At 37.9% G+C, this 23,858-nt stretch overlaps 1 long non-coding RNA gene across 1 annotated transcript in view; it reads right to left on the reverse strand.

Moving 5' to 3' along the window:
* Positions 1-2,156: 2,156 nt before the first annotated feature.
* The window catches only part of LOC148213568 (uncharacterized), a 39,813-nt gene continuing 18,111 nt past the window's right edge, over positions 2,157-23,858 (reverse strand). The window contains exons 2-3 of the long non-coding RNA XR_015794492.1: positions 6,557-6,596; positions 2,157-3,187 (exon numbers count right to left, since the gene is read on the reverse strand). This is a non-coding gene — a long non-coding RNA (uncharacterized LOC148213568). The remainder of the gene's footprint in view (positions 3,188-6,556; positions 6,597-23,858) is intronic.

Raw genomic sequence — 23,858 nt, forward strand, 5'->3', positions numbered from 1 at the left:
TGATTCATTGTGGAGGTAGAATTTGGCTAGATTTCTATCTGAGCATGGATAAGGAATCTGAAAGGAAATATCTCATTCAGAAGGCCTTAAGCAGACTACAATATGAGACAATTATAAGCAAGTTATGAGAGAAAGATGGATTGAATTAACTGTTTCCAAATCTGTTTCAACTCTCATTCATCATCACAACTTCACATCACAATTTCACATATGCAATGCACTTTTCGATGGAGAAGTTGGAATTACTTGATGAATTTTAGAAGTCAAACTAGTATAATTTGGTAATTGTGGATAATACAATACCACATAATGCAAAACTCACAAGAATGTAAGTGCCTTGTTTAAAATTCCATCATCAGCCTCTGAAAATATGAGTGAAGAGGCAACAGAAATTGCAAGGCCATTCCACTCACCCATTTCTAGTATTGACATTTCATCCAGAATATTTGTAAAACTTTTCTGGACTCCAGAAATGCTCAGTACTGGAATCAAAATGCAATTCTTACAGACAGTGGAGGTATTCTTACATGTAAGCTAACTGTAAATCATATATATAATTTATATTTATACACAAATCATGTAACAGAAACTGACAGCTGGATGTCTCCAATTCCAAATTCCAAATTTCCAGAGCAAGACAAAACCAATTCTGCATCCAGAATGTATACAGATGCTGAAAGGTCTTCTGAAGGCTGAGATGTGTTTGGAATATGCTATTCCTGAAACATGCTTATTTCCTGCCTGTTAGAAAATTGGTATTTAAATAACCATTGTAAAAAAAAGTGTATCACAGACTTTAGAAACTTCAGGACCAAACATGGTCCTGTGGGGAGGAGGGAAGATGGCAACAGGGTAATCCTAAATCCTCTTTGCCAAGCTCTGCACCAACTCTTGTGGAATTTGAATAGAAAGAAAGACATACTTCCCTGGAACCATGAGAATAAAAGAAAAATACTGAGAAATAGTTCAGATAAGAACACATTTCTGAAACTACAAACGCTTCCGAGGCAATTTTGAAATGGCTAATAAGTATGCTGCCTTAGAGTCAAACTTCCTCTTAAATAATGAACAACTGGCAAGATTGTATTGAATCCACCAGTTTCTCAAATTGAAAACATGCAAACAGGGCTCTCTCCATCAGCTGCAACTTTGGATATGAATCTACAGAACCTATCTTCTCTAGATTTGATTATGGAATCCCTGAAAGTTGACTCATTCTGAACATACCACAAACACTGCTGCTGGCTACTGTTTACTTACTGTTCAGAGTCCTATAGTTTTTACTTAAGGAGAATTTGTTTCTTTTCTTAGAGAATAAGTTAAAAGGAGTAAATTGGTTCTGAGAGATCATCCAGAACTGGATTATATAATCTGTTCAGGTGTGTTCGTATCTTGAATTCTGAGAGAATGTTGTAAGGCTCTTGAAGAATGGCTACCATGATGGGCACAGGCAGTCATAGTTCACCAATTCACCAGAAGTCAGGCTGCTGAGGTTGCTTCCTACCATATCCTTTAGCCCCACCCAGAATGTTCCCTACCTTCTGCCTTACCTTGGATTTTCTTTTATGAGTAGATGGACATATAACCAAACCGAGCAACAGGCTGTAGCCATGCAACAAGTTACTAAGAATGTCTCTGAAGGCCCTAAAAAAGGGCAGCATTCTATAATACATTAGTGTCCATTTGATTTTAAAATAATAATAACAACAACAACAATAATAATAATAATAATCCTGCAATGATACCTTTAACACCATCAAACAATAACATCTGCCTATCCCAGGTCCTTGGGAAGGACTTGATAGGTGGATAAAAATGCCAGATCCAGTCTAAACATCTGGCTGACTGTGCGATCAACAATGATCAGGCACAATGGATGCCAAGAGAAGTGACCTATACCTGCTCCAAAATGCAAACCTTTGGGAGGTTTTTACCCCTAAGAGTGACCAGAAACATTTAAAATAAATAAACAACAATACATAAATCATTTTAGTTTTATTTAAATCTAGGTATGTTACTGATTAAAACTAACATAAATGACAAATACAAAAGAGAAGAAGAAGTTACTTTCTTAAGATGTTACCTCTTGAAACAATTCTTCATACACATCTCAAAATAATTATGCTTCCTTTCTTTGGAACTATTAGTGAGGAAATTAATATTAATTGAATCGGTCAGTGATGTGACAGTTTGCCAACTAACAATATGGTAACTGGATAAAACTCAGGTATTTATTTATTTATTTATTTATTTATTTATTTCATTTATATAGCCACCCATTTCATACAAAGTGACTCTGATTCTACATTTTAAAAAATTCTGCATATTTTCAGTTGGTATATGCAACCCTAGGATTGAGAAGACTTAATTTTAAGTCCATCCTTCAGCTACTGAAGCTCACTGGATGATTTTGGACTATCTCTCAGCCAGCCTCCCTCACAGGGTTGTGGTTGTGGAGGAAAACATGGAGGAGGAAATACCATATACCCCTCCAAAGATTTGAAGTAAAATTCATGTATTAAGAAAATACTATTGTGAAGCAGGAAAGATGCACATAAATTACACCAAACTAGAATTTAGTAGCCAAAATCATCAGTGAATTTGTAATGTTACTATGAAGGCCAATGAAATTTTAGGCCTGGAAGCAAAGTCATCCCATCATAAAATTCAGAAGTGAATATCTTGTTCGGCTCACAGAACTGATTTTCAGTTATGAGTATACTGATATCAGAAAAATGAAGACAAATTGAGGAAAGCTAAGAGAACAGAATAGCAGTTAGAGGACTAGAAATATATCTAGCAAGAACATAAATCAGGTGTAGCATTGTTATAATATGGTATTGTAACCTTATACATATACCTTGTAATTGTTATTTTCAGGGAATCAAATTAATTGCTTAACATGGTGCAAGAAGTGGGAAATAAGGTATGAAATAAAGTGCATGTGGAACTGGAATTCAATAAGCACTTCTAATTGCTCACAGAAAGTTTCCCAAAAGGAATCATTACCTCCCAATATATACAGTATATACAGGAGCTTTCCCCTATTTTCTTCGTGGATGCACAGAATAAGAAACAATTAGACTTATTGTTTCTCTACAGAGCAGCAACACATGGAAGGATTGTCCAACAGTTCTTATGTGGGAGTGGTGATTTGGGGGTATTTGATCCAGGTTCAGCATCCATTCTGTGATAAACAGTAAAGATAGTTAGATATGGGTATAACTGAAATATAGATATACATACACAATGGACTTCTCCTAAATAGATAAATAATATCTACTGGAAACATACAGTCTTGTGCAGCCTTCTCCAACTTGATGTCCTCCAGATGGCCTAAGACTAAAGTTCTAAAGTTTCCCAGCCATGTTTTGCCATCCCCCCCCCCCTTTCAACAGGCTTACACAACTATATTCAATGTATAGGTGTTCCCTCTTGGCTGACTAATTTTTATTTCTAACATCTTTTTTTTTTTTCCTTTCTAAAGTAGAGACAAGAGAACTCCAGCCCATGGACTTAATCTGGCCCATGAGGCCAGCCCATCCAGCTCAAACAGCCTGGGGTAAGCTCCCAGCCCACAATGACACGGAACCAAATCTTTCTTGCTGGTTGGGAAGTCAAACATGACACATTCCTGCTAGGATCAATCTATATTTTCCTCCAGTGAGGAAGGCAAAGAGTGGTTCCTACTGGTTCATCAATAATATGCCTTCCCCCTCAGGCAGCTCTTTCATATTGCACTAATATTTCTTCTTCCTTTTTTTATTTAAAAAAAAAACCTAATTGGTTGATATTCAGCATTCTCTCCTCAAGTCAGAGCAGGGGTAAGGGGCTTTTTTACTCCACCAAAAACCATTTTCTCTCAGAATACTAGGAAGGAACAGGGAGAAGAGTTTCTTAAGAGACACATACAGAGATTTGTTGAACTCCTGTTCTTTCCTTTTTCAGTTCCATTGCTCAAATCCAGAACTACGATTGCTGAGGATAAGACATTTATTTGTTTGTTTGTTTTGAATCCACGTTAGTGTTCTATTTTAGCAGTTATTATAAGCTGCTCTGAGCCTTGTTGGATTAAGTATCATATCAACTGTAGTAAAGACTTAAATAAATTCTACCAAAAAAAAAAAAGGAGAGCACAGAGGAAGCAAAGTGAATCATATCCTGCACTAACCTTATATACTTTAATCTTCTTTAGAAATTATGATTCTACTCTAGTTTAGAAGATTGGACAAGTCAGCTAGTCCTGTCCCCTCAAGTCAACATCCACTAGTTCTTCACTCCCAAGCTGCCTACCACTCTGTTTTCCCTCCTAAGGGGCATTTCACACACTGGCTTGGTTCACATAACTTGCTTAAAGATTGGAGGTTGTACTATATAGCATGCTTAGCCTGATTAATTTAAATCTTGGTTAGGGTTTATGTGTATGCCTTCAAGGTTTGTGTGAACCCAGCCCTTTTAATTAGTTAATAATTCAGTGTATTATGTGAATCTAGAAAATGGGTTAATACAAAAAATCAAGCTCAGCGTTTTTCAGAAACCCAGTCTATGGGTATACGTTCTAGATCAAACATGTATCTAGAATTTGGGAGAGGGAAGGATCTGGCTCAGGATCCCTCTTGCTCTGCAGGATTCACAGAAGGAAAGCAGTGACTGGAGAAAAGTTTAACACTCCTCCTATTGCCCACTTTTCACTCTGAACTATCCACTTTCATATCAGGCTTTAGTTTTATATCCATATGTGTTTAACAGTTGCATGTAACCATCAGATATGCCCTAGGTTCTAAGCACATAAGTAAGTATAGCTGGGTTTAGTGGAATGCAAACTGTAGATTACACCCCATAGATAAAACCTATCCTACATTGGGCAGAAGTCTTCAAATCCTTCCTGCTAGCAAATCAGTTATTAAAAAATGTATTTGTTCTATGGCCATTGCAAAGGTTCAGTATATGTTGTAGTTTGTCATGGGTAAGCATTAAAATGCATTAAAATAACTATTGTATTTATTAAAAGTTACCAAATGCAATTTGTATGGGTTAAAATATGTGTGTGTGTACATGTGTGTTAGTTAAAAAAATATTTTTCTTTTCTTTTTTTATATCTGTAGGATGGACTGAGCAGGGCTGGTCTCAAACCAGCTTCAGTTATATTAGGTGACTTTGACCATTTCATTTTTGATCAGCTCAGTCTATCACTCGGGATTATTATGGCTAGAAGCCTGGATTTACAATCACTCTAAGACATATGGTGGTTGTTTAGGTTTAGTTTAGAATGATATGGATCTAATAGTAGTAAATGATCAATCATGGTTTGTTGCACAGGAATGCAATCTTCAGCTTCCAAGGCTCCATTTGCAGATCTCAGAATTTCCTTTAGTGGATAGGGCCAGAGGTTTGGGGCCATTTTGGGGAGCCAAAATTGGTTGGAGGATATGAGGAATGAAACAAATGTGTTCAGCTACATATCCATTTCAGGCCTTTAAAAACCCAAATTCTTCAAAACCTGGGCCAACATTTCTCACTTAAAGGGACAAAATGAATGCCATAAATGGATGGAGCAAGGGGAAAGGTTCAAACGTTTTTGGCCCTATTCAATCTAGCAATGTCCTGATAGCATGGCCATACCCTCTGTGATGCTCAACTGAAAGAAAGTTACACCCACTTTCTTTATGGCTTTGCATGTTCAGTGACTCCAGCCAATTATGTTTTATTTGATAAGCCATTACTAACCAGCCCATGGCTTAGAATGATGTATAAAGGCAATCTAAAACTTGTTAACTGTTTATTTCCTCTGTTGAAATTCATCTGACTAAAAGGAAACTTGCTTGGCAAAAAGGACTAAAATGGCCTGCTGAATTCCAGGTGGGAATTTGGCCAGATCATTTGTATCATTAAAGCTTCTTGTTTCTAGCTACCTTAAAAATCATTTGGTTGAAAGGCTGAGTATATACATTCAAAATAAATAAATAACTATCTGAAATGTTGGTCCTTTAGATGTTTCCACTGTATTTTTGGTCATATTGATAAATGAATTCATAGAGTGGCTTCAACTAGACTATAATTTGATTAACAGAATTGCCATGAATCAAAACTTTTCTTATACATAACAAAGTACACATGTATAATGAAGATATAGTGCCTAACCCCAAACCCATATATCTCTTACAATACTATTCAGAGAAGGTTAATATGAATTCCATGAACAAAATAGCAGCTGTTATGTAATGAGAGTCAAAGCCAGGAAATATATGCTCATTAATTACACTAATTAATGCAGTATATTTATACTTAAAGGACTCTAGCTGTAAGTCCCTGGGCTTTTTTTTTTTCCAGTGTAGGACTTAGTTACTTCTTTCATATAAATCAGAGCATGAATTAGTGGAATTATACAGAGGAAATGATCCATAATTTCTCTATACATGCAGTCCTATCTAAGGACCTGAAAGTTACTGAAGAGAGAAATTTGTATAATCATATGCACTGGCAACCTGTAGAGAGAAGGCAAAAACAGTTGGCTCACATTTTTGTACAAATTTAACATTATTTATTATTTACTAACCTCTTTATTCACTTTTCTTCTTATTGGACACTCACAGTACCTAAAACCAAATAAAAATGATAAAACATAAGAATAAAAAATAATTCATTTCAATACAAATTTCAAAGCAGTATAATTAAAATCAAAGCATAGTTCAACTAATAGTTAAATAGTTGAAAGAGATGGATTTTTGCTATCTTCCTAAACATTTTTTAAACCTACATTCATTCAGTATTCAGAGTTTTATACCAAAATCTGCATTATTATGCTTGGCAAGTTAAAAAATGTATTTAAAATGTATACATTAAGAAAGCACATAAAATATGCACATATTAGGAGAAATGTACACAACACGCATACAAGTCTTCCTCTAGGCTTTTCACTCCCAACTAGTGAAGAAAGAAGATGGAATCATCTTAATGCTGAGAAACTGAGTTTTATAGGTTTTCCTATTCAAAAGGCCCTTTCAATATGGCTTTATTCTATGATTAGGACTGCAAAGTGGGTAACTGGGTTTCTGAACTGCAGCCCTCAGGAAACTGTATATGCTTAGTTTTATTTTTTATGTTAAAATAAAAGAAGGATAAGGTGAATTGCTTTGATAGTTCCTCCTTCAGACATTGTAAACTGTTAAGGAGAACCCCATCTCAGTCTAGGTTGATGTGTGCTGTTAAAAAAAAAAGAAAAAAAGCTGAAAGTAGTGAGCCCCTACAATTGCCTGCCCTCTTTCTTGTAGACTCCTGACCTTGAAAAGTCTTAAAGCTCTCCTCTTTATGAAAAATAACTTTTACTTAGTGCTGAGTACGTGTATTGCTCCACAGACAAATAACAATAAAAGTGCAGGACTTGATCATTTATCCTCCTTCGAGGCCTATAAACCAGGAGCAAATGAAACAAAGGCAGAAGATTAACAGTGGAAATGTAACATGCCACATTTTTCACCATATTTGCTCTACAGAGACAATTAGTAAATGTCATTAATTGCCAGGCGTTCTTGAAAAGCTGAGGCCCAGCCCTGTCTCAGTCACAGAGGCAGATTTCCCAACAGTAAAATAACATATGCAGGGGTTTTGAAAATATAATTCACTAGAAACTGGAATTTAAGAGAATTCATCATTCCAACAGTGCTTATAAATTGTAGCAAAAGTTAGGCATGCCTCTGCAAAGACCATTCAAAATATTTCTGTTTGATTCAGATAAGATTGACAAAAGTCCCATGGGGAATTTATATTTCCTTGAGAAGAAATGCTGGGAAAATAATGTTTTTTCCTTAATTCAAGAACAAGGTAAATGCTAAGTTGAACACAAAGACTTGAATAATAATAGTACAAAGTACGATCATCCCTGTTTTTATGTATTAGTCCTTGGAGAAAACCTTAGATTTCGACTGAGACATTTCCACTGCTTTTACAAGCGCTGCAGTTGGGATAGTCTCAATTATCAAGTGCCTTTCACCCAACAAGAAACATCAGGTGGTTCTCCTGACAGGAAGGAGGCTATGAGCCCCATATGCCAAATGATCCAATCTGGCAGTCCAAGTTAAACGCACCGAGAGAGCCACAGGTCTGGACTGCAAATATCCAGATTAGCAATTGCTGCTATCTAATGGTCAGCCAGACTTTTGAAGCTCAGATTTAGTAGGCATACCTATGAGTCTTACTTATGGTAACCCTACAAACAAGGCAGATCTGTCTTAGTGAAATGAGCATTCACTCATAATACAGATACTACATTATCATTTTGCTATAGAAGAAATATACTGTTTTTCATTTATATATTGCCCTCAAGTATAGAGAGACAATGTGTATTACACCTGAACATTTAAAAATGTTGACCTATAAAAGGCAGTCAGTTGTCAGATACTATCCTTACTTACAACATTTACTTTCCTTCAGCCTTTAAAGGCCAACCTAGTTGGGAGAATGGAATGGTCTAAGACTAGAAAAGACATTGACCTGCCCTAGTTAGCCTTATAAAACAACTAAGCCTTGTGTGATCATAGCTGATTATGCTGCATGATCATTAGTTTTCCATTTCTTTTCTAATTACTTAATACTGTTTTACTAAACCAGGGATTTAGTGTTAAATCTGCAAACAGTATCATTTACCATACAATCTCAGCCATGTAGAATAGGATGCCATCCAGAGCCTCAAAAGCAAGACGGACATCATAAACAAAAGGGCTACAAAGGAGCAGTTTTCATCAAAATGAACAAATCATAAAAACTGAGAGGCAGCACTCCAATGTCATATTTAATAGAATGAACAGAATCCTGCCTTCAGGATTATATTACACGAAGTAATTTTACAATATGATGAAGGAATTTCCTCCAGATGTGCAGGAACAATTCTGCATAGACTTGTCAGGAGCCTCAGCCAAAATATACTACATAAACCTGAATGCTGCATTGTTTCAGGAACTGACATTATCACAATAGGGATGTCTATAGCTGACACAGAATAATCCAATCCTTTCACCATCTATCAGAAAACACCATCCTGTCCAGAATGGGAGGCCTTATACACTGAAGTTCCCCAAAAAGATAGATTACAAACTATTAGAATACCATCCCTTGTCATGTCATGGTATACCTGGCTGTATAATTTCATATTTTTCTACAATTACTTTAGCTGAGGAGAAACATATACCTTTTGTATCAATGAGACAGATTAGCAAAAAATGGCACAATATTCCAACATTTTACAGCTCATTTAGAACAATGCTTTCTCAGATTCCGCCCTCAAAAATCTCCTTTCTACCTGAGTTTCATATTATCTGATCTCACAGATACTCTGGAAAATTTCCATCAGTACAGTATACTAGTAAATTTCATCCTACCATCAACAGGTTAACTTGTTCTTGTGTAGCTTCACAGTAGTGTCCAGAAAGTTTCCATAAGTTCTTATCACACTGTATATCTGATCACATACTGATTTACAGCAATTTCAGTTTATGATCAATGTCTTCATTTCTAAATTGTGAGAATGTTGTGGGCCTAATATAACTTGATTTCAGCAAAACATCTGATGAAATAGCCAAGACATTCTTATTATTAGGCCATTCAAGTATGGGTTAGGTGGCATATCTATTAGATGGATGCACATTTAACTTGAACTGTTTCCTCAGAAAGTGCTCGTCAAGAGTTTTTCACCAAACTAAAGTATGAATAGGGGTAGCACAAGAGTCAACCATTGGCCTTATGTCCTTCAACATTTCTATTAAATGGACTGGATAAAGATGCAGAGGGAATTCTTATCAGTTTTGCTGATGATGTAGAGCTGAGAAAAATTGCAGAAGTCAGAAATATTTTAAATGAACTTGAAAAGCTAGAAGAATGTGCTGAAAACTGAAAGAAGTTGTATAGAAACAAATACAAATGTCTTCATTTAGGAAAAAGAAATAAAATGTACAGGTATAGAATGCGGGGGGGGGGGGAAGGGAACTGGATTGGGAACTGTACAGTAGAAAATTAACTCTACAACAGAAAAGGCACCACATCAAATGTCCCAGCAGCTGCAAAAGTTTAAAAGATAAGAAATGGGACTCCTGGTGACTACACATCCATGCAGCTTTCTTTGGCAATAATATTTAGGTGGGTTGCCATTGCCTTCTTCCAGGATCTTTTGTTGTTGTTTTCATGGGATTTCCTCATGGTCTCCAACCCAAGTTTGAAACTAGGTCTGACCCTGCTTAGTTTTTTCCTAGATCAGCCATTGTTGGCTAGGTACTGCCATCTAGGCAAATACAGCATTATGCTACATTATTAGAAGTGTAGTTTCCAAATCACAGGAAGCAATTGTTCCAGTTCCTATCTCAAGTACTAGATCCTGTTCTAAAATTCACAGTTTAAACAGGATTCAGACAAACTGGACAGAAGGAGAGTAGGGATAATAAAAAGAATTGAAACTACGCTTTTTGAGGGAAACATGTGATTACTAGGTATGTTTAACCTTGAGAGAAGACAACTGGAGGGGAGGAATATGTTAGTATTTTTCATGAACCTTTCAAGTATGTCACATAGGAAGTCAAGATCCATCATTTCCAGATTATAGGACATGGAATAAAGATCTTAATTTACAGGGGGATAGATTCCATTTGAATATTAGGAAAAACACCTAATGGGAAGAGGGGTGTGTTTTTGTTTTTGTTTTTCTTTAACTACTGGAACCAATTACCAAGGCAGGTGGTAAACTCCTTTTCACTGGAGGTATTCAAGCAGAATCTGGGCAGCTATCAGTCAGGAATGCTGCACTGAGCAAGTGGGTGGAATCAATATCCTAAATGGCCCCTCCAACTCTGATTTTCTCATTCTATAAACTAGCCAAACAGTCTGTCTCACCTAAATCCTGCTTTGGTAAGTGCCATTATGGGTAATTTTCACTGTCTCTAACCTTTTCTCATTCCAAACACACTTTCCTCCTTCCAACAATAGCTATATAGTCCTTCTTTATTTGGACTAAAGGCATGAGAACCAGTTTGGTCTACTGGTTAAGCCACTATGCTAGCAACCTGGAGACTGAGAGTTCTAGTCCCACTTTAGGCATGAAAGCTGGCTGGGTGACTTTGGGCCAGTCACTCTCTCTCAGCCCAACTCACCTCACAGGGGTGTTGTTGTGGGGAAAATAGGAGGAGGAAGGAGTATTAGGTATGTTCGCCACCTTGAGTTATCTATAAAAATAAAAAAGGCGGGATAAAAATCTTTAAAAAAAGGTCTTTACACTGGAAGTGGACTATGATTCAGGAAACGTTATGCAACAACAACAACAGCAACACAATAATATATAGTCTTTAAGGTGCCACAATACTCTTGATCATTTTTAATCTCTCAGACATGATTATTTGTTCTATTTTAAGATTTTTTTTCCTATACACTCCTGCTTCTCAGCCTAAATTTCTCAAGCTAACCTTCCAAAATATAAAATACCCATCACTGAAACGATGGAACGAGCACATTTTTTTGCATGGGCTTGTAGTTTTCCTGAACCTTACCATTCAAAGGGGATATATTAAGGCAAATGGCAAACTTAAATAATTTCTATGGTGAGATGTGTAATGACATTGCGGGGGGGGGGGTCCTTCAAAAATGTATAAGTACTTTCATTCCATAAAAGTGATTACCAGAGGCCACATGGCCCAGTCACACAATACTGTATGCAATTGCATCAAAATGTAGATAGGTAACAGACTGCACAATCTCTGCAGAGGAAATAGTTTGCAAAAAAACAAATAACGTATCCTACCACCACCATTTTGATTATTAGTTTCCTTTTGCGTCCATTGAGCCCAAGAAGTTTCCATATGGTTTTAAGACTATATAAGATGGAGGATGATAATGAGTTATGTTGATTCTTCCCTTCTTCACTTTGTAATATACATTCAGGTAAATGTGGTAGTCAGAAGTATACTAAAGGAGAATGACAATTCATTCTCCTTTCTTTTTGATATAACCTACAAAGTGAACAAAGGTACAGGAGAGTACTCAACCTTTTGAGAGGAAAATGGTTTGTATCACTCTTCCAACATTTATGAAATGGTAGCAAAGGACCAATCAGTTATTCAGCAGATATTTTTGGAAAATTTAATGATTTCAGTCAGAAGCTCCAATATATTTTGAAATGCCAAGTATACAGTTAATATGATTGGATGTATCCCAAGATTAGCCATGCTGAAAGCAGATACTTCCATTTGGAGTTTTTGCTGATTTTGCTCTGTGTCCAGCACAGTCTTGATCATCACAGTTAATGGAGAATGTTCAGACTGATTTAAAATACATATTTGCTGATTTGTAAATTGGATATTTGCTGGCTGGATTACATGGTCTTATTTATTTATCTGTATATCTATTTATCTGTATATTTAGAATTAGAAGAAGTCTAAGTAATTTCCAACAAGAGTTAGCAAAGCTCTAAAATGATTGCTCTGAAGACACATTGTTCCAAAAAAGTATGCATTTGTTCCAGTGGAGCTGCAACCACTTGCCCACTGAGACAATTAAGGAACTTCACTTTCACACCACTAAAGGAGGTAGGCTCAAAGGAAAAGAAGCTTTGCCATTGTCCAGCTTTCTGAACGAAGCAAGAACCCTAACTCTTAGGCTATGCTGTAAGAAGAGTTGAAGGTAGTCCTTTCTCTGCACAGGAGAATGGAATGATTGATGACTTCCTTCCTCTGAAAGACGGTCTTTTTCTCTATGCTGATGAAAGGAGTGTTCGTGTTGTAATAATTAATAATAATAATATATTGAACTTGTATGCCACCCAACTCTCAATGACTCTGGGTGGCTCATAACAGTCAAATAAATTACAATAAAACATAAAGAAATAAAGAAAAAAGATGGCAAGTGCAATGAAGTGAGGGGTCTCAGTCTCCCTCGCCAAAGACCTGGGTGAACAGCCAAGTCTTCATGGCTCTTCTAAACAACAGCAGAATGGGGGCCATCTGGATCTCATGAGGAACCTCGTTCCAGAAGGCAAGTGCTACAATAGAGTAGGTGTGTTTCCTGGGTCCTGAGAGATTACATTGTTTAATAGAAGGAACCCAGAGTGTGCCAATCTTGCAGGATCGAGTCAGCCAGACAGATATTAAGGGAGACAGATGGTCCCTCAAGTAAACTTATGCCACATAGGGCTCAATGGTAACAACCAGCACCTTGAATTGCACTCAGAAGCAAACTGGCAACCAGTGCAACTCGTAAAGCAGAGGTGTTACATGGGCATACTGAGGCATGGCCATTACTGGTCATGCTGATTCATTCTGGATCAGTTGAAGCTTCCAGGTGGTCTTCAAGAGCAGCCCTATGTAGAGAGCTTTGCAGTAGTCAAGCAGCAAGGTAACTAGGGCATGAGTGACTGTCTGTAGGGCCCCTTGATCTAGGAAAAGGTGCAACTGGTGCACCAGATAGAATTGTGCAAAGACCTTCCTAGCCACAGTGACACTTGCTCTTCAAGTCCAGGAAGTCCCCCAGATTGTGTACCAACCTTGAAGAGGGAAGTGGAGTCCCATCCAAGGTCAAAAATGGAGTATCTCCAGATCTGGGCACTTCAGCACTCACATCCACTCAGTCTTAGTAAGATTGAGTTGGAGAGGATTCCTCCCCATCCAAACCCATACAGCCTTCAGGCACTGAACCATGACAGCCTCACTTGGCTGGCCTAGGGTTAAAAGATACAATTGATGATACCGAACCCCAAATTGGTGGATAACCTTACCCAGCAGTTTCGTGTACAGTAGGTGTTGAAAAGTAGGGGAGAGAGAATATAACCCTGTGGCACCCCACACAGGCCTAGGAAGTGATCTCCCCCTCCCCCACCAACACCAGCTGGAAATGCCCCTGAAGAAAAGAAGAGAACCATTGTAAAACAGTGCCCAAATTCCCAACCCATGGAGCCAGCTCAGAAGGATACCATGGGTGATGGTATTGAAAGCCACTGAAAGATCAAGAAGCACAAGGATGGATGCACCACTGCCATCCCAGCTTTACCACAGGTCATTGACAAGCATGACCAAGGCTGTCTCAGTACTAAATCCTGGCCTGAAACCTGACTGAAATGGGTCTAAGATAATCCATTTCCTCCAGAGTCGTTATCATGTAGAGAAAAGGGATAGAAGAGAAGAAAGAAGGAAGGAAGTAGCCACATATGTGGCTTCAACAAACCAAATATGAAGGCTTTGTTAGTTTCATCTGGCTAATAAGCTGGAGACTGTCCACTGCTTTTATGTAATTCAGCATGTTAAGGGGATCACAGGCCTGCTATCGCTCTATCTCAGGTGGCTGAATGCTACTTGTTCCTCTAAGAAGTTTTGGAGAGCCAATAAAGAAAAGTTCCCTATGAGCTAGGAGTGTAGGTAGTCCTGGAGTTATGACACCAGTTGGGACCAGAATTTCCATCACTAGGTGCTGTGGTTGTAAAGTGCAATGCCACAAGACCAGCAATCCCTGCAGTCTCTGTTGCTCTCATTAAGCAAGGATTGTGGTCATTAAGTGAGCACCTCCTCAAACCTTCTGCCAGCTTCCAACAACCAAAGTCAGAGGGGAACCTGGCAGGAAGTTGCAAGTCCCAGGCAGCTCACAAACAGGCTGGCAGGCAGGTAAGTGGGGGCTGCTGAGTGGAAGAGGGAGTGAGGGGGTGCACAGGAGGCTGGGGAGGCACAACATGAGCACAACAGGGCTTAGGATGGTTGTTGCTGGGTGTGTGAGAGTGTGTGAGGGTGTACAGGTGGCCGGTGAGATGGAGCATGAGCACAGAGGGGCTGGGGAAGGGTGTGTGGATGGGAAAGACTTACTCAAGCAACTTGCAACCTTCCCTGTTGGCTTCCCCATTGACTTTGTTTGGGGGAAGCCAGCAGGGAAGGTCATAAATCACGATCACATGACCACGGGATGGTGGGACTGCTGGACCGGTTGTAACCAGCACTTGTTCAGGGGCATCATGACTTCAAATGAGTGGTCATTAACCAAGGACTACCTGTTTGCCCCTATGAATAAGGGGCTATTGAAACTACAGCTCATGTCCTATTATACCAGTGTTGTCCAAACTTGGCCACTTTAAGATGAGTTGAAGTCCACTCATCTTAAAGTGGCCAAGTTTGCACAACGCTGTATTATACTGTACCTAGGAGCCACCTTACCTGTTCAAACACCCAGAAAATTCTGAACTTTTATGTACAGTTGTTGCAATTTAGTTTCCTTGAATGTAGCCAAATTCTGTTACACTGCCTATAAAATTAGACACACACTGACTGTCTACCAATGAACTCACCACAAATTCATTCTTATCCTCTTTTGTGTTTTTATTCTAATTTTATTTTTAACGTATTTTATTTTGAACACTGGTCTGTGACTAAGAAATTCTATCTTCTATATAATTCAGGATGGAGGAAGAAACAGAAGCAAACGGGTTTTCTTGTGGAGAAGGAATTTCACCTTTTTAAATACTGATATTAAATATGATGACAATGTTGGTGATGATGATATATTGGACACATTATCATTATTGTATCAACATGAACACACCAGAGCCATACTACTTTGAGAATACTTCACAGCAAAGAAGGTTCAAGCAGCTCTCTAGATAACAAGTTATTAGTACCAGAGTCAGGTTTTAGCCTCATTCAAAGAAAGATCCAAAGATGGATGTTTGAGACCTGGATGAAGACAAGATCAAAATACTAAAGTAGCTACTGTATATACTCCTGACCAACAGCCCATGAATTAGTATCGAACATACTATGTCAGCATATATGATATCTTTGTCCTGCATTTTTAAAAGCATTAGCAACTATGGAATTTCTGCTGACAAGAGATGGAATTTCAGAGTCTATAATACAGCTCTCAAGAAGGTGTTATGAACTTCAGAATTAATAATGTAGGTTTCATTTTTTTTTCTTTAAATGGAAGAAAAGTGGTTAGAGGCAAATCTTTTAGTCCACACAGAAAGTAAGCATGTGTCTCTCACCACAAGTAATATATTGGCTGTGTTAAAGATAATTGTAACATATACCATATACTAGTTCATTTTAAGATCTCAAACTAAATTAAATAACATACAACACTTTGTTAGCTACTTAATCTCCTTACAAAGTAAAGATAGGACTAATTCTAAAATGATGTTTAAAAAGAACTCTAGACAAATAATGGTTATAATCAGTTACTTTTGCAAGGTAATCCATTTTTTCATGAGTCATTTTTGCTTAGGAGAACTATAGGTTTCTCAGCTCTTACGTAGAGAATTAAACATGTACCCTTCACAGTCATCCTGAAATCTCTCTTTATTCCTGGTAGCTCTCAGGTTTCTTAGTTTGTTGTCTTTTCCAGAATAAAATTGATTAGGTAATTACAGTATAAAGGAATATGAGTAAAAATACTGGACATAAACTGCAGGTGTACTTAACACTATATGGCTGAGCTCATCTGGAACATATCCCAAACTTGTCTAATGACTGTTAATCGCAGAATATGTCTAAATGAAGGATGAATCTGGGTGTAGGAACAGCACAGAATAATTAGAATGTTCTGGTCCTCTGGAGAATAATGCCTGGAGCAAAAAAGCATTACAGTGGGTGATGATAGTCCTATGGTATTTAGTTCTTTTAAAATGTTGGTAATATTAATTTACTGCAGTCACTGGCTACATATCCACCAAATATCTCTGTTACTATAGCTCTGTTTGTATAGTGTTCACAGGCCAAATGGTATGTTGGTGTATAAAATAAGTAGATTGTGCCCCATCCGTGGGATACCATATACACTGTTTGTTACAGGCATTATGCTGAAAAGCAAATAATATTCCAAAGCACAATTCTAAGAACAAAATATAAATCCTCATGTGCATGTACATGCTGCTCTTCCTCTTAAGTGCCAATTAACTTTACAGAAAAAACCTCTGTCCACAGACTACATAAACCTTACAGATTCATTAAGGATTCCGTGTTGATTTGCTTGTGGGATCAGCTTATAAACTATTTGTGCCATGGTACTAACTTGCAAATCTGTTCAACGTCATTCATTCCATTTAATGTTTTCTAAGTTCTTGGCTAGTCTGCAAGTCTTGCTACATGAAAGGACTTGCTCAGAATCAAAGGAAACTAACTGGGGACAGATCACAGCTAGTTTACCTAATCCGAATAAAATTCCATAAAACCACAGCAGCATTATTACTGTACAGTCTTTATTTGCCTTTCATCAAACAAGATTGTTTTATGTATTAAAAGCAGTCATATATTCATGTAACTTGAACATTCTTGGTATGACAGCTTAATGCACTCCATTTAAATCTACAGTGCAATTAGGAATGGGGATTTCAGAAGCATTCAAGGGCACTGGTTGTTGAAATACCACTGAATTCAGGCCCAATGGAGAATCAATACAACCAAGTGTTCAACATTCTAGTATATTACTCAGACCACAAAAAGAGCTGCTATCTTAATGTTCAATGTGTTGCAATACTATCTCTGCATGTAATTAAAGACTGATAGCATAGCTCCTAACCCAGAAGGAATATTGCTGCTCAGGTGCCTAAGTCTGAGCAACATGTAACTTGGGAGTTGGCTAGGTTATTCCTAGTGTTGTGGCTAAAAACTGGTTCACTTAAAACAACCAAATCACTTTGAAGATACAATATAAATGTATTAAGCATGCAAACAACTACACCGTACATCGGACTCTCAGCAAAGCATTGGCAACTTGCTGAGCGGCCCTGAGCAAAAGCAGAACCACAGCTTATGTACCTTTAGCCTAGGACGTTTCAAAGACAGGACACAGGAAAAAGCAGACACAGTCTAAATTACAGCATGACACTGGAATGTTTTAGATAAACCCATCTGGATGGCCTTCTCATTATTTATCCCTTCCTACTAGGTCTGCATGCTAGCTATACTATCTTTGAAATATGATCAGTGAATATAAACAATTTGGTTTACTGGCCCACTGGTTCCTGACTGATTCTTTCCCCTTTCGCCACTAAGGGTCAATTCAGCTTGCTGTGAATATTTTCTTCCATGGGCACTTTAAGCAGTTCACATGTTTGGGGTGGGGTGGGCATCTCAAAGGGTTGGTAGTCAATGCAGTTCACATGTTTGTGTGGGGGGGTACCTTTCACCACCACACTAGATTGTTTGATTGACTACATGCCGTCAAGTCAGTATCCACCTGTAGTGATCACATAAATAGACTTTCTCCAGGATGATCTGTCTTCAACCTGGCCCTTCACATCTCCCAATGGTGCACCCATGACTGCTATAACTGAATCCATCCACGTTGCTGCTGGTCATTCCCTTCTCTGTCCTTTCACATTATGGGCTGGTCAAGGGAGCTGGATCTTTGCATAACATATCCAACACCAAAATTCAAAAACATCAATATTCTTTATATCCTGTTTTTTTTAAGTCAAACTTTTGTTTCCATAGAGTATCACAGGGAGAATCATGACATGCATGATTCTGATCTTTGTAACATCTGAATATCTTTGCCAAGGCTTTCATTGCTCCCCTATGCTAGTCTGCAGCACATTTCTTGACTGTTCGTTCTTATACTGTCAATAGTCAATCCTAAAAGTCAGAAGTTATCCATCACTTCATTGTTCTAACACTGCTTGCTGTAATTGTTGTCATTAGTTTGATTTTCTTCATATTTAATCACTATTGGGCAGAATTTCCAGACTCCTTCCATTTTTGTTTAAACTTTTTTGACTCAGTTACTACCTGACCATTGGCATCCTTTAGCATACCAATTCATTCCTCTGGTTCCCTATCAATGAGGTTCAGGACTTCAAAGTGACTTGTGACATTCTCCTTGACAATGGTGGGTATTTACTCAAGGTTATTTTGTGGAAACTGGTTGGCTTTGTTCTTCCATTTTAGCTTGACTTGGTACTTGCACATGAGCAGTTTGTGATCAGTTCCATGGGCCAGCCCCTGGCCATGTCTTTGCTGTTATAATTGAATTCTTCCACCTCCTTGCAACAATAACATGGTCAGTTTGATTTCTATCTGGTGATGTCCATGTATATAGGTGTAATTTTGGCTTTAAAGACTGTTAGTAATGAAGAAATCCAGAATAACCTTGCAGCTGCCCCAAGGCTATCCTGACTTTACAATGAAACAAAGAAACTGCAACCCACACCACACTTATATAAGGTATTCTATTTCAACTATCTCTGGGCCTTCTCTAGAGCACACTACAATACCCTTCCCTCTGCAATCATGGATGGTAGATAGAATCAGACACCCTTTTCACATAAAAAATACTCCTGTGCCTCTTATGAAATTGAAATCTTAGAACATGTCTTTGTGAGGTGTAGATTTTACAAGGAATTGCCCTCCCAAATAATTCAACCCTTAATAGATAGACTGCCTGACTGTTCATATCAATAGTATTTAGAATACTTCCTAAAATATAAGCACCTGGAAATCACCTATACAATGGTAAATTTTGTACTCAAGCCATAAGACCTCACTATGTTCAGACCCAACAGTATTATGAGTTGTGTTGTTCAAACATCTAGAGAACTTAAGATGGTGAAGGCTGTCTTGGGATGTAAATTCCATTTAAATTCCATTTGGGGGGCTCTACTCACGGTCACTCATGCTCTAGTTACCTCCCAATTGGACTACTGTAATGCGCTCTACATGGGGCTGCTTTTGAAGAGTATCCAAAAGCTTCAGCTGGTACAGAATGTAGCAGCATGGGTGCCTCTAGAACAGTGCCTCTAGAACAGCATGTTACACCTCTACTCCACAAGCTTATTGGTTGCCAGTTTGCTTCTGGGTCCAATTCAAGGTGTTAGTTTTAAAGCCCTTCATGGCATGGGGCCAGGTTATCTGAGGGACTGTATCTCCCCAGTTATATTTATTTATATTTATTTTATATTTGAAATTTGTCACCGCCCATCTCACTGCAGAGTGATATCTGCCTGTCCCATCAGATTTGGCAGAGAAGGCATGCTGCAAGTTCCATCTATTAGGGAACTACACTTGGCAGCTCCTAGGAGGTGGGCCTTCTCTGCTGTGGTACCTACCTTATGGAACCTGAAGTGAGGTTAGCTCCATCTCTGTTAATTTTCCAGAAGTCCCTCAAGACCTGGCTATGGCATCAAGTCTGGGAGTCTCAGGTGAGACCTTGAGATGGCTCCATTACTGTGGTTAACATTCATTCTCTCTTGGTGCCATCTTGCACTTTACCTCCCCTCAGGCTGAGAATGGCCAGTAAGGCATATGACACAAAGCCTTCCAAGAAAATCCCCTCATGATTTCAGATTTCTTGAAAGAGAACAAAGTCAAGACCATTTACCAGACTCAAAAAGATGTGGTCACTACCTTTCAACGAGATTGAGATCTTTTGTTCACTCAATAAACTATAAAGATTAGTTCATGCTCATCCTCTGTTAGTTGGCCAGACAAAATGGGAATCTATTCCATTGCATCTTTGGGAAGTAAATTCCCCCCAGCAGGAATCCATTTTGTGATGATTTATATTCTGAGGGGATTGCTTGGACCCCAATCAGCCTTCCTAAGTAGACCAGAGAGGAAATATGACCAGGTGAGCTAATTCTATTTTATTGTAAGGCTACATTAACAGAATTTTGCAGGTCTGATAGTACAAATGTCCCACCATCTCTTTTACCACCTGAGAAGTTAGGGAGGTTCCTTTCTGAGGCTCTTTCTCTGCCCATTATGCAGCTGCAGACTATGCCCTTTCTTATATGATCATTCCCTAGGCAGCATCTCTCCCCGCTATCTCCCAAGGTCATTCCCACATACTATTACAGCCCTACCTCTTCCAGCATTTCATGCTGTTGGTTTATCATACATTGGTTTTATTAATCCAGTCATGGTTTCTTCTTGTTGGACACAAGAAGAGGACCTAAGGGCATCTGCATCTTGGTTAGTTTCAAATGAACCTGTCATCCAGAGTCCTTGCTTGCAGTGTGGGGTGTGTCATGGATTCTAATGAAATTCCATCCATTTATAATGCTGTGTTTATTTTTATTTATTTAATTTTAGCAATTTGGATGCCACCTAACTCCTGACAACTCTGGGCAATTTACACTTTCAAAAGCAAGAACAATGCCAAAAAAGAAGGTAAACAAATCATAAGTGGCCTGAAGACAGACATATAAAAACACCAATCCAAAAGGGGCTCTTCCCTCAACCTACCCCAAGGTCTGGGAGAAGTGAGGAGTATTTATGTGGTTCATCTTACTTAAGATATTAGCTTTTTTATATTTTGGGAGTAACCTGAGGTTTGTTTGTTTTTTAATATGTCTTCTTCAAGAAGTCCTTCAAGCAAATGCTATTTTAAAGGTTGGTTATATTCTCATTCTTGCTTCTGCACAAGGTTGCTTTATCCAACTTTGTCAGAATTGTTTCCCTCTAATGCACAGGCAGCTTGGACTGTGTCAGGTTTGTCTTCAAGAGGAGAATGTCTTGCTAGTGTCTTGAAATACTCAACTTGTACATATTAGAAAAGGTCCAAATTTTTCCTCACTGTAAATAACATTAGGGGAATGGTTGAGATTAAAAGCTGGAACAGAATTCTGAGGTTGTTATAAACCCTTGACAGCCATTCTACTACTTCTAAATCCACCTGAATGTTTGGTAACAAAAAAGTTGACCTAGGAAGAAAATAGTTACTTTCCGAGATATCCATCTTCCTTTATTAACATCATTATTTTTAACAAGGAACATAATCTGATCTGGTAAACTCATGCACAGAGGCCAAGTTTTGTATCTGGCTAAAAGAAGAATCTCTCATTATTTGATTACTCTGAATGTAATCTCTTTCTGCATGAGTATGCTCTTCAGGGACCTTTTTGTTAAAGACTTCTGGCTCCCTTCCATTCTGCCCTTTAAGAAAACAGGGAGGGATTGTTGAAATATATCTAATTTTTCAGCTATGGTCAAATGCTTTTTGAAAATGGAAGTCACTTTTTTGTACAGTTAAGGGACATTGTTTAACCATAATATCCATAGGAATTAGCTCAATTAGCTACTGCTGCAATGTAAGTAGGTCAGCCATCTGACATCTCCCTAATGGAGAGTTCTTCACTTAACAAGAATTGAGGGGGAGGAATACATTGCCAACACCATTCCCAACAATTCAGGCTGTGCTAATATGTAATGTTTATTGCTTAGAGACAATAACTCATTTTCACTTACACAGATTCTTTGCATGGAAGCAAATCATCTTTTTTCAATTGTTTGGGGACAATTTATTCTGTGATTCTGTAATCCATAACAAGTTCTTGCTCTCTTCTCTTTTTTTTCTCTCCCACTAGTGGCTTAATTAGGCAGTTTATTTAAAATAAACAATGCAGTAAATAAAACAAATAAATAGATACAGTAAAGAACATTTTAGTTAGAAACACATCCAGAGTGGTGGGATCAAACTCACTGACATAGCACCTTAGATGAAAGCCACAGGAATGAAGAAAGTATGCCCTACCAAAAGAAATGTTTCATTGAAAAAAATAAATATTTGTTCCTAGATAACTAAATAATAGACTTGGGATACTGGAAGTAATGACAATGTGAGGACCTTAGGAAAGATGTAGCATTTGGGGTGAGGGAATAGAGTCTTCCTAAATTCCTTATGGCCAGATGTTGATCTTCTGTAGGCTAAATTAGGCCCTTAAGTCAGAGTTTTAGTTGTTGTAGCCTACAGATGCACTGTCATTGGAAGGATTCAGGCATTTTCCCTAGCATGGCTTTTAACATCTACATATTGACTGGTTAGATCTAAGAAGGGGTTAATGTTTCCTTACAAGTGTGAAAAGTAAGCAGACAGTCAGCCTTTTTCAAGCCACAATTAGTAGTTACATATATACTTAACCATTCAACTTCAAGGCTGCCAGGTGAAGAGTCTATTAATTTGTGGGAAGGTCAGGAATACTTGGAGTATATGATGCACTCTGGCAGTGAGCAATTAACCATGTCTTCATTCTCATTTGCAGTCAAGATTCTTATCTAGCCAAACTATATCTCTGAGACTTACTGCCAAATCCTGATTGGTAGAGCTTGACAGCAAACAAAAATTTCCTTGAAGAGAGGATTATTTGGCTCCTTTGGAAGAAGCACTCTAGGTACTAATATTAATATTAATATTTCCTTTCAGATCAAAGCGCTTGCAAATTATAACATTGATATCATACAAATACAAGAGTCATCAGGCATGACAAACTTTAGAATGCAAACTAGAGAGCACACTTTTATGGTTTCCTATAAAAAGCAAAACAGTTGTTGGAAACAGAGACTTAGAGCATCAAAATGAAATGACATTCCATCACTTCTTGTTGGCTTGCAATGAAAATATTTCTTTCACCATCTAGTACTGTTGGTAATATAGATAATAATTTTGGTAATAAAGAGTGTGTATAATTCTGAGCCGTAAACTCAGTATACAATATGTACTTTTAAAGCAGAATTGAAACACTATTTATATATATAAGATGAATTTGAAAATGAAGCAAAGTTGAGGTAATTATTTACAATTCAGTGTTTTGGCATGACCATATTTTTCAAGAATTCCTTCTTCCCTCACCCTTTGCCTCACTCTAATAGCAGCTTCAGTTAATAAGCTGGTATTTTCCTGTGAAAGATGTCAACAACAACAAGTATGGGATGTTTTATTTTAATGCAGAATCACCCCAGTTGAGCCATGATGCCTTCAGATTAGGAACCTGATCTGAGAAGACCCTCTTATTTATATAACTATCTGGAAAAATTCAGAGCAATACTATATCTGTGTATAGAAAGAATATGACTTTTTAGAAACATTAAGGACTAAGTTCCCCAGTGTTGTGCCCATGGAAACAAGTGTGGCCATAC

The sequence above is a fragment of the Python bivittatus genome, unplaced genomic scaffold, assembly GCF_059951505.1.
Source record: "Python bivittatus isolate LINGU-HERP-01145 unplaced genomic scaffold, Pbiv_v1 ctg000980_np1212, whole genome shotgun sequence".
NCBI lineage: Eukaryota > Metazoa > Chordata > Lepidosauria > Squamata > Pythonidae > Python > Python bivittatus.